Source organism: Corapipo altera, unplaced genomic scaffold (assembly GCF_003945725.1).
Source record: "Corapipo altera isolate COAL_440 unplaced genomic scaffold, ASM394572v1 54, whole genome shotgun sequence".
NCBI classification, from domain to species: domain Eukaryota; kingdom Metazoa; phylum Chordata; class Aves; order Passeriformes; family Pipridae; genus Corapipo; species Corapipo altera.
The window spans coordinates 6,907,713-6,918,316 of NW_020884902.1; the positions used below are offsets into that span (position 1 = coordinate 6,907,713).

The following is a 10,604-nucleotide window of genomic DNA, read 5'->3' on the forward strand; positions in this document are numbered from 1 at the left end:
CTCCCTAGAAATGTTGGGAGAGCAGCCTGTCTGCCCGGAGCCCATGGGAGGCAGAGCAGCTGCCAGCACTAACCTACTTTCTGTGCAGCACTCATGGGGCACCAGCAGCCACTGCTTCACAGAGAACCCCCCCAGCAACCCCTCCTCCTCAGCAAAATACAGAGAAGGCATTTTTTTTGCAGGGCTGACTAGCTAAACTATTTCTTTTGATTATATTAAGTCAGGCCCTGAAAATGACTTGACATCAATGCTTTCAAATGGCTTGTGAAGTTGGACATGACACTAAACCACCACTGCCAAACTTTTGTGCCAATTGACTGATAATGCTACATCCTCTAAATCACCAGAATCCATCTATAATACAAACCTACTCTCCAGCATGAAGCGTAAGCATGGAATTATACTGACTCACCATGACAGCTCAGATGAATCTACTTGATTAAAATAGCATGTCTCCATAAATAATCAATAGTGCTCCTCAAAGTCTGCCTCAATAAAATTACTGTATTTATCTGATGTGGTACATCAAAATGACATTGTCTACTAAAGCAAGTGAGCAAAAGTGGTCACAATGAACCAGCAAAGAGAAATGGTGACTTTGCCCAAAAAAGAAGGTAATGCTCAGCCTGTACCTAACTATAGACCAAAGACAGAGGTATACTTTGCAGCAAGTTTATAGAGCATAGGAGGGAGAAAAAAAATCCTACAGACAACATAAGGTTGATTTGGACTAACATTCATAGTTTTAGAAAAGGTCATGGAATAAGCAGGTCAGGGACCCACTTACTAGTCTGATGTCTCTTCACTGCAAAAAAAAGTTTTAAATTATCTTTTTGATATAGCTACAGCTGTAGGCTTATTTTCTGACAAAACCTGTTCTGAACATATTTGAAATGAAGGTGAAAGCTCCTGATACAATTCTAACAAAAATGTCTGCCTTGGCTTTCACTTTAACCTGTGATGCTCCACCAATTAATCCCCAGTCATTGGGCAGCAGCCCACCAGGCAGTACATTTTTCACCTACAAAAACCCAGAAGTCTAGAGAACTCCAGACAGTGAGGAACTTCATACTCTTGAATTGGCAAGTGCAAAAAATAGTTGAGTCAGCAAGTGGGACAAGCCAAACCTTTTCTTTGGTGCTTCAAGGGATTTGCTTTTTTTACTGCAGGAATGAAAAACAGTGGCTGGGATTGACATGACCAAATCGACCAGTGCTATAAAGATCTGTGGCAAGCACCAGACAGAGAGGAAATGGGAACACTCAATTCTCTGGTCAGCAAGACCTGCTTAGCTACTCGTGCTTGTAATTGTCACAGTGAGGAAACCCTCCCAAAACCCCCACAGCCGACTGTAACAGCAGCAATGTAAAGTGGGCAGAGGATCCCTGCAACACTGCAGCTGCATTTTGCACAGCATCACAAAGTAACACAGCCAGCACCTGTGACACTGTTAACCACAGTTCTTCATTTTCCCACTGGAAAGGGACAAGTATTCATTCTTTTTAAAAAGAGTGTTTTTGAAAAATAGGTCACAACACTTGGTGCAAAAAACCCCGTATTTCTAAAAAGAGTAAAACCAGCTCATCATCAAAAATATTAAATAAAACCTGCTTGGTAATGTTACTTGTGTTAGCCCACCCCATGACTGAAGCTGGAACTCAATAACCACAGGACACACAAACTTCAACTGAAAGTACAAACAGGTCAGCAGTCTCATTACAAAGAAAAAAAACCCAAACAAATAAACAATCTAAGTGAAGGTAAGGAAAGTCATGGTAAAAATAATTAAAAAAAAAAAGTCACATACCACTCCAGAGTAGCCAGGCACAGAAACAGCAGGAAGCTGTGCCTCTCCAACAAAGCATGGTTACATGTTGATATGTACAAAGTAATAGTTACTTATTATAATTTTATTTTTTAATTAGTTTAGCAGCAAGTATCTGATTTAAAAAAAAAAAAAAACAAACACCTAAGTTGCTTAAGTATAATATATTTTAGTACATTAAAGTGTCTACCTCTAAATTTCTCTTTTTTCCTATTCCAAGTTTCTCCCTTACCTAATCAGTACTAAAATCCTCAAACTGGCCCAGCTGGTCTTGTGATGTGCAAAAGCTATTGAAGGTGGCCCAGCAGTGCTGCCCACTCTGTCAAAGCAACCAGCACAAGCTCCCACTTCATAAAAGCTGAGGGATCAAACAGATCTTAAACAATTTTGCCCCTCTCTCCAGCACTGATTATTTTCACTGTGCAGCAAATTTACCGCTGAATTTAATCAGTCAGCAAGGTTGACAGAAGGGATGAAGGGACCATTAGCAACGCTGAAAACTGACCACACCTCAAAGATAATCCACTGTTCTCAATATAAAAGGTCCACTTGACTCCAAAATCTTTTCTTTTAAATCTCAAGGTGCACAAGCCGATGAATCAGTGATCGTTTCGAACACCTCTTTTTCCTAACCAGCTTTGAGGTTTGAGCAGGACTCTTATACAGTTTTACCCTGGAAATTCTGGAAAAACCATCTTCAGCTTACACCCTTCAGAGGACTGTTTCCATCTTTTCAACTCTGTCCCATTCAATCATCGTTATGAGCTGCCTTCTTTCAGAGATCAGATGCTCAGAGACACAAGCAGAACAACTGTTTACGTCGTTTAGGTTTGCGTTTGATTTTTTCCAGTCTAAGTCCTTTAGAATATAACATACAAGTCTATGAATCTCTTGAAATTGGGCAATAAACACAATCATGCAGAGACATCTATATTCAAGTTTTGTGCACTAATGTCACAGTTAATGTAATGTAACATTAGAACATTACAACTACCTTTTATGGGTCTCCCAGCATTGAAAGTTGACTTATTTCGCAGCCAGAAATCTCCCAGTTTCTGGAGTGTCCTTAAATTTACATCAGTGTTCTGATTACATGATGCCCATGTTATCTTGAACAGAGACAACTGAGAAAAAAAGAAAAGTATGGGAACTGCTAAAAAGCATGAAAAGATTATTAAGTGTTGGATTTTATATATTTTTTCACTCTTGCACAGCATACCCTGTAGGTGTGTCAGCTCACCTCCTCTGCACTCTGACCACTAATACATGAAGAAAACTATAGTTTTAAAATATAAATATCTAACTCCTTTAGTCATTGCTCTAAACCATCTTTTCCTTCTCTATGCTCTGCTATTCCTAAAATTATCAGAATATGTGAGAGAAGTTCTGAACAGTTGCAATTCAGATATAATTTCCATGACCCGCACAACCATACGTTAAAAACAATTAAATAAAAATATTTTAAATTTAATCTCCTTTCCCCCTCTTCCCAGAAGACTTACCCTTTAGAAATTCCACTTGGAAATAGCTTGCCTTCATGCCCAGGCTCCAGCAGCATCCTGGTGGCAAAGGCATATTTCCTCCTACCAGCTTCACTATTCTATTTATAAAGAACATCAAGTGTTCCCATCAGCCAGGACACAGGGGTGACATGCCCCTGCCCAGAGGAACTTAACAGCAGTCTAAATTAGCTCTGACTGTCAAAAAAGAGAAAATGCAGGATTGCACATAGAAACAATTATGGAATGTCTATTTCAACATGTCTGTAGTCTCCTTTATGTTCTACTTTCTCCCAGATTTAGATATCTGTTTAGATCAGAGGACAAAGTGATGGTCAGCATCAAAATTCATGCTTTGCAGCTCATGCATTCTCTCTCTTTTGATTAGTACTTTTAGTCATAATTGTTAGTCACTGATGCTCTGATGTCAGTTCACTCTGGGGGCTCAGAGCAGAAACAAGAACCTCTGTGCCCGAGTTCTGCTCCACATTATGGGAAACACCCAGGGAAAGCTCCACATGGCACCACAGGAACCTCTGAAGGCCGGTCCTTCAGCAGAGATGTCTGTTTGGCACCACCAACGCTGCTGTAAAGTCTCAGAGTGCAGCAGAATCTCTGAGGATGAATGTGGTTTGGAATCTGAAGCTGCATTTTGGACAGAACACGATACAGCATGGACTGCTTCCCTTCAAACCACAGAGAGCTTTCACTGTTGTGTTACAGTCTACCAATAAAATCCAGTCTATAATAAAATCTGTCAAATGACGAAGCTTAGAACAGAGTTTAAATAATGATAGATCAGAAACCATTCCCCTTTTTAAAAAGTCAGACTTCATGGCATACTCAAATTGTAAGTACTGAAGAGACTACTGCAGTTCCTTTGCAGCTTAACACCTCTCATTTTCATATTTCTTGAAGGAACTGTTGAAAGTTCTCCACGCTTTGGCCTTTGGTTTTCCAACTATGACTTTATAGGTATCATGTGGTTTACTTGTCTGACCAGCAAATGTATGAGAGTATGAAATGTTTCCAGGAGTAGATGTCCTTAACTGTGGTTTCTTCTAGTCCACCTAAACACTTAGTTCAAGAGATCCTTGCATTCAGACAAACTTCCCAGTGAGTGCTTTGATCTGTCCTTGATTATTTTTTTTTGCTGGAAACAATGTCAGTGTCCTACGGCTGTACATGTTACTGTGTAGAAACCTGAAAAAAGTCGCAGTCAACAATGACCTACCAGTCCAGCACATCACTTTGGAGGCTCTGTATGAACCAAGTTTTAATATCTAGGAAAATCTGTCACAAGCCCAACTCTCCGTCATCCACTTCAGGATGTCCCCATATTACTATTCCTTTTCCTATGCAATAATGAGTCATACATGTCTCTGAACTTCAGAGAAAGTAAAAACAAAACCAAAGGAAGTTCTTTTACTTCCTTAAAGGAAACTGAGCAACTCTTTTTTAACATTATTATGAAACTTGAAAGAAACCTCATGATTTTGATGGCTCCAGGCCAGAACTGAATATTAACTGGCAGCAAAACCATTCCGGAACATACAGACACTTAAATAATTCTTAAAAAACAGCACCAGAACGTAATTATTTTAAACTTACAATTTTAAAAGGGTATACCATATGCTCGTAATTGTATGAGCAGAGATCCTAATCACACCCAGATCACAGCCAGTGGCTGATCAGATAACACCACAGCTCCAAAGAGCAGGTAAAGGCAAAGCCCTTAGTGTGCTTGAATTATGAAATGATTTTCAAGGGATTTTTAAGTTTTTACTTTTTACAGTTTCAATTGTTTAAACAGCTCCATGTCCTACCATAACACTCCCCTCTGCAACCATTTCCTTTGAACACGCCTCTGAACAGGAACCTGCCTCCTTCTGCCTCTGCGTCAGGGGTTGTGTTTTGCTGCAAATACCTTCTTTTGGCACTCACTTTGAAAGCAAACCCTGCAGGGATGCACTCAAAGCTAGTTGTGATTAACCAGTGAAGTCACACTGAATAAACAGATCAGCGAAGAAAGCTCATAAATGCAGAAAAAATGCTTATTTTCCCACACTGGGTCAAAGTTATCCCATCCAATGTTTGAGATGAAGATAGTACTAAGGACAGCATTTTTTTCTGCATGTCAGCTCTCCCACTCAGGTTAGACAGATTTGAGAATGGGATCTGAACTCCCAAATCTGCCCTTCTTTTAATTCCAGATGACCTTATACTGAGTCAGTTTATAACTTACCTGCACACACGTACATTCTAATATGTGAGGTCCCACACCTGCAGTTCTCAGGGGTTCACACAGGTTGATTTGCTCATGGTATTCCAACTGAATGGACTTGAGGAAATTCTAGTTAAGTCAAAAGAGATATTGACTTAATAATCTCTTCAGCCTACTCACCATCCCGTCTCATATCCTGTCTTCAGCTGGTCCTTCATCCCTCACCCTCTGGAATCATTGCTAGAATCCGAACCCCCGCAGTTCCCCTGGCCCTTCACTCACAAGCTCCACCTATAACCACTACCCAGCTATGCCTTCAGCTCACTCTAAAATTGTTGATTTACATCTGGTGATTTGGCCCTTACCAAGAGCTTTCCAGGAAGTAAAACACAATTTTACTAAATTAGCTAAACTTACTAAAAATTTCAGTGCAACAACCTGATGTTAGAAGTGTTTGTGCAAGAGGGATGGAATGGCTAACACTGACTTCATTACCCATTACACTTCTATTCTATCCTTGTGCTCGAGCTGTATTTTGATCTTCATCCCAAAAGACGTTTCTCCTGACTTCTCCCTGCTACAAGATTCCATCCTATTATTATATGCCAGGTCACCCAAAACTTCCATATTCAACCACCTCTATGCAATCTCAAGGATCAAAAATTACAGGGTAGATACAGGTTTCTGTTTCTCTTCCAAATGGAAAACTTTTGCCTCTTCACAGGCTACACTATTCTCCATTGTAGCACCAACAACTGGCAGCTCATACTGGAGAGGAAAAAAAGGAAAAAAGAAAGGGGGGAAAAAAAAAAAGACTAAACAGAGTTTATTCAGCAATTTTGTCATCTTCCTGCAATCTAACCCCAGAATGGTGATTACTCAGATGCATTAGCAGACATTCAGCATTTTCTGCTGCCCTTTCTTCCCCACAGCACTGTACAACTGCCAACTTGCCTGGCTGCTGGAGAGCTGAGTGGGGAATAACATAGGCATCACACAGGGAACACTGCTGTGCTCCTGGCAAAGGGCATGCCTGGCTTTTCCCTTGATCCTCAGGGTAGCAGCACAAGTTAACCACTGGAAACACGACATGTTACAGCTACAGACAACGGAACACACAGGTGCAGGCAGAGGAGTTATTTCTTCAAAAGGAAAAACAAAAACAGTGCTGCCATTAAACACGATGTCCCAGCACTTCCTCAGAAAGGCCCATGGGCCACATTTTTGTTACTTAGCTGGTTTTACAATTTATCAGCCCACAGAAGCTCCTTACGAAGGTACCCAAAGGTCTTTGGAGACAGAAACACAAGCCTGTGTTCAGACTCCAGGAGCAATCAGTAAACCAACATCATAACAACAGATGCAAGAAAGATGAACAAAGGAAGAAAAATATGTCTTTGTCATTTTAAAATAGTCATTAACAACAGAGTGTAGCAGACATTTGCAGGGTCTTACACCAGCCACTGCTAGCATTGGGAAATCATAGTACAGTATCTTCCACTACATAGGTAACTGAAATTTATCACAGACACAGAAACAAAGTTATAGTTTTTATTTTTATATTTTCACAAAGGAAGCCATGAATTACATGACAATTTCCGGGGGAAACTAACTTCATTCTTGGTACATAATAAAATTTGAGGTGGTTGTAGAAACTATGAATGGATCAGCTGGAAAACAACCACTGAGTAGGATTTCCAAGCAGCAGTTCTGAATGACTTTACCATGTGGCACAAACAAATAGGCCTAATTATTTCAGCTTCCAAAAATCAGTTATTTTTAAGAAATATGCCAGCTGTCTAGCTGTTCAAAGCACAGTTTGTTTCTCTAATCAATATGAAATACCCTGTCAATCATACTCTGAATTCTCTGCCTGTCATCAGAACCACTTAGTGCATAATCACACACTTACCATCCACCTTTGTAGCTCTCCTGGCAAACGTTCCTATTATCAGCTTGCACAATGAAAAAAATGCTCTTTTTTGCTGCTTAGGATGACCTATTACATTGATGATTCAGGGATTATCTGATTTTTTAAAAATAATCATAAGTGCCATTTGTCACAGTACACCTTCCCACTCTTTATTTCTTCACTAAGCAAGAAAATGTCTCACCCAGCTGTAATCAGAGACTACCTAATACTTTCAAGACAAACAAGAACATTCATTTTGAATTCTACCCTAAATTCAATGCCACAAAACAAGCCACATGGGCAAAGCTCACATGCTCCTGCATTGATGAGCATCAGGACTCGTGTATCCTCCCCTACAAGTTTTAGACAATAAAATTTCCCAAACTTTTCTGCCCTAAATGATTTGCAAAGCCAAATGCTTGTTTCAGGGTACCCTTGGTGGGATTCACTGAAGTGCAGCCTGGTTTTAACAGAATATGAAGTGTGTCATGGCCTGTATGATATTTGTAGCAGCTTTCTGGAAAACTGCTATATGAACCTTCAGTTGTCACCATTCTTTATGTAGCTTTATGATCGACTGTTTCCAGTTCTGTTTCTGTGTAACTTATACCATACACTGTCCTGCATTTACATTCCCTGTTATGGAAAACATTCTGGAAAGCATTCTGAAGAAGAAAAAATGTATTTCGTTGCAGTACTGATAAAATATTGTGCTTTACTTTAGTACAAGTCTAGTAAAATTACCATGACACTAAAACCCATGCAAGTACAAATCCTGCATGAAATCTACATCTAAAGACTCCTCCCAGGTGTTTGACATTTCCTCCCCTTTTGCTGCACAATTTAAGTTTTCTTTTTTGTATATAATTTCCCACCCAAGCTAGAGTATTTTTAAATACACCCTTCTGAACAGGTTTGACCCAAAGTACACTGTCCAACATTTGGGCATTTCTTTTTAAGCAGATCTTTCCCCACCCAGGTTGCTGTCTAGCAGTGTTTGCCTGTTCTACTCCAGTGCCTGCCTCCTCCTTTTGGTAGAGGCCCTTGAGGGTTCCACCCTCTTGGACAATTAAGGTACCACCACCTCCTTTGTAGCACCCATCATAAATCTAAATCATAAAGCATACGTTAGTAGGTGGCTTAACATTTAATTCCTACGCTAATTTGATTTATGTTTGTGAGACACATACCTCACAGTGGTTTTTCACTTAATTAATTGCCAATGGTTTTTTTATTAGTCAAAAGATAAAATCTTGGGGAGATGAGAGAATATGCAACTAGAACTGACCATAAATACAGACAAAAGCCACAGTTAGGAATGAATCCATTATTCCTCTTTTGGGCAATAACATGCAGATACACTTGAGATGCAAAGCTTTTATACCTAATATATATATATATATTTCTTTTTTTTTACATCTGCAACTTCAGCAGGAAAAGCACCCAAAAAAAAATTAAACTGAAGTCTAGTTTCAAAGGTCCCCTAAGAGATTACAAAAATGAACAAAGACCTACATAAGAAACCTCATAGGACACTTAAGGTTTCCTTCGTCTAAGGAGGTCATGATAAATATGTAAAAACATACACCCCATTGTAAAACCACTGGAGGAAGCAAACTTCCTGGGGGACAGGGTGTTTTGCAAAACCTGAAGCATTGCTTTTGTGTGCCTTCACTCCAAGATGCCCACTTTTAAAACTAAAAGAGAAAGCCCAAAAGACAAATGAAGGCTGTTAGAGAAAAGCAAGTTCACAATCACGAAACTGAAGCCATATAATTAAAAGCCTGCAACCCAACCTGAGCCCCACCTCTGCCCAGGGACACCAGTACAGACACACTGGTTCAGTTACACCAAAGCACTTTTACAGTTCTGGTGTTGTCAGACCTTCATATGAGACCCTGCTACTCCTCAGTGCTTCCCTTCCCCCAGAACAGGGAGCTTTTTTAGTATGTATTGAATCTTATAAAAAGTAATATTTCAGCACTACTGAGTTTACATAAAATATTTAAGAGACTACAATTAAAAGCCATTAGAGAGAGAAGCATCTGTGTTTTAACCATGTGCACTACTTGTAGTTACCTTTTTGAGAAGATTAAAATTAAGCAGCTTTTGCTTTTCATCCCACTCACACCCTCCCACTACAAATTCTGTCTGAGCTAATCCTCCTTCTACAGACGTCAAAACAGGGCATAAGTATTACAGCTACTTACTGCCAAAATGTGCTGGTTTAATATCCCATTACTATTGTAATACTGGCACAATAACTTATTATATGTGACAGCTTTAGCAGTTAGTCAAGGATAGAGTCACTTATTCACTAGGGTTTTTTTCACCACATAAAACTATATTTGTAAAATTCGTAAAAGAAAAAATTTAAGGTCTGAACTCAGACTATGATGCTAGACAAAATAAAAGGCTTGTAAGGTCATTACACACTGTCTTCTCACTCTGTAATTTCCACTGTCAAAGAATTCATGTAAAGTGACCTGTCCAGAAATTCAGGTTACAGTATTTACAAATATACTGTTTAACCCTTTATTTCCCGGCATTTTAAAATATACTTTTACAGATTTTTGTTTCATTATTATTTTGCAAGGGCCACATTCTGCATGAAGGCCAAGCCAATGTCCATGTCAGAACACACTTCCAATGAAAAGTCCATGCTTGTCAAAATGTTCAGTGTTATTCTTCAGGAACCTGCAGCACAGAAATCCACTAAGAAGTCTGTTCAAGGCTCTAAAAATATCTAGGTTAAGTATGCGCAGAGAAAGGGGCTGCCATGGGATACACTAAAGACAACAGGCATCAGAAAACAGGTGAACTCACTAAGTTACTCCAACTCCGGCCACGATGTATCCAACAATAGGTGACACAGTATCTGTCCCTGGAGCAGCACAGCAGCTGCGCACCAGCCCTGGAGCTCCTGCCAGCCCAGGTGGGGGACACGAGAGGGGCTGTCAGCGCGGGGGTGCCGAGCGCCGTCCAAGGGGTCTGTGCTGCCCGCTCCGCCCGCACACACCGAGCCGAGCCTGCGGGACCAGCTCACGGCCGTCGGAGGCAGCTCGCACCGGCCGAGCCCCCCGGTCCGCCCCGGTGCCGCCGCCCGCCGCGCTCCGGCCGCCCCGGACCCCGCGCGGCCCCCGG

The 10,604-nt window shown here is 40.5% G+C and overlaps 1 protein-coding gene across 2 annotated transcripts in view; it reads right to left on the reverse strand.

Annotated features, from left to right (window-relative positions):
* The window catches only part of PXYLP1 (2-phosphoxylose phosphatase 1), an 84,741-nt gene that overhangs the window by 37,827 nt on the left and 36,310 nt on the right, over nt 1-10,604 (reverse strand). The window contains exon 1 of one of the 2 annotated variants that reach the window (XM_027650684.1): nt 2,820-2,917. The exons of the other annotated variant lie outside the window; for it this stretch is intronic. The gene's annotated coding sequence lies outside the window, so the exon portion shown is untranslated. Of the gene's footprint in view, nt 1-2,819; nt 2,918-10,604 lie in introns of those variants that run through there. 2 annotated transcript variants of the gene reach the window in all.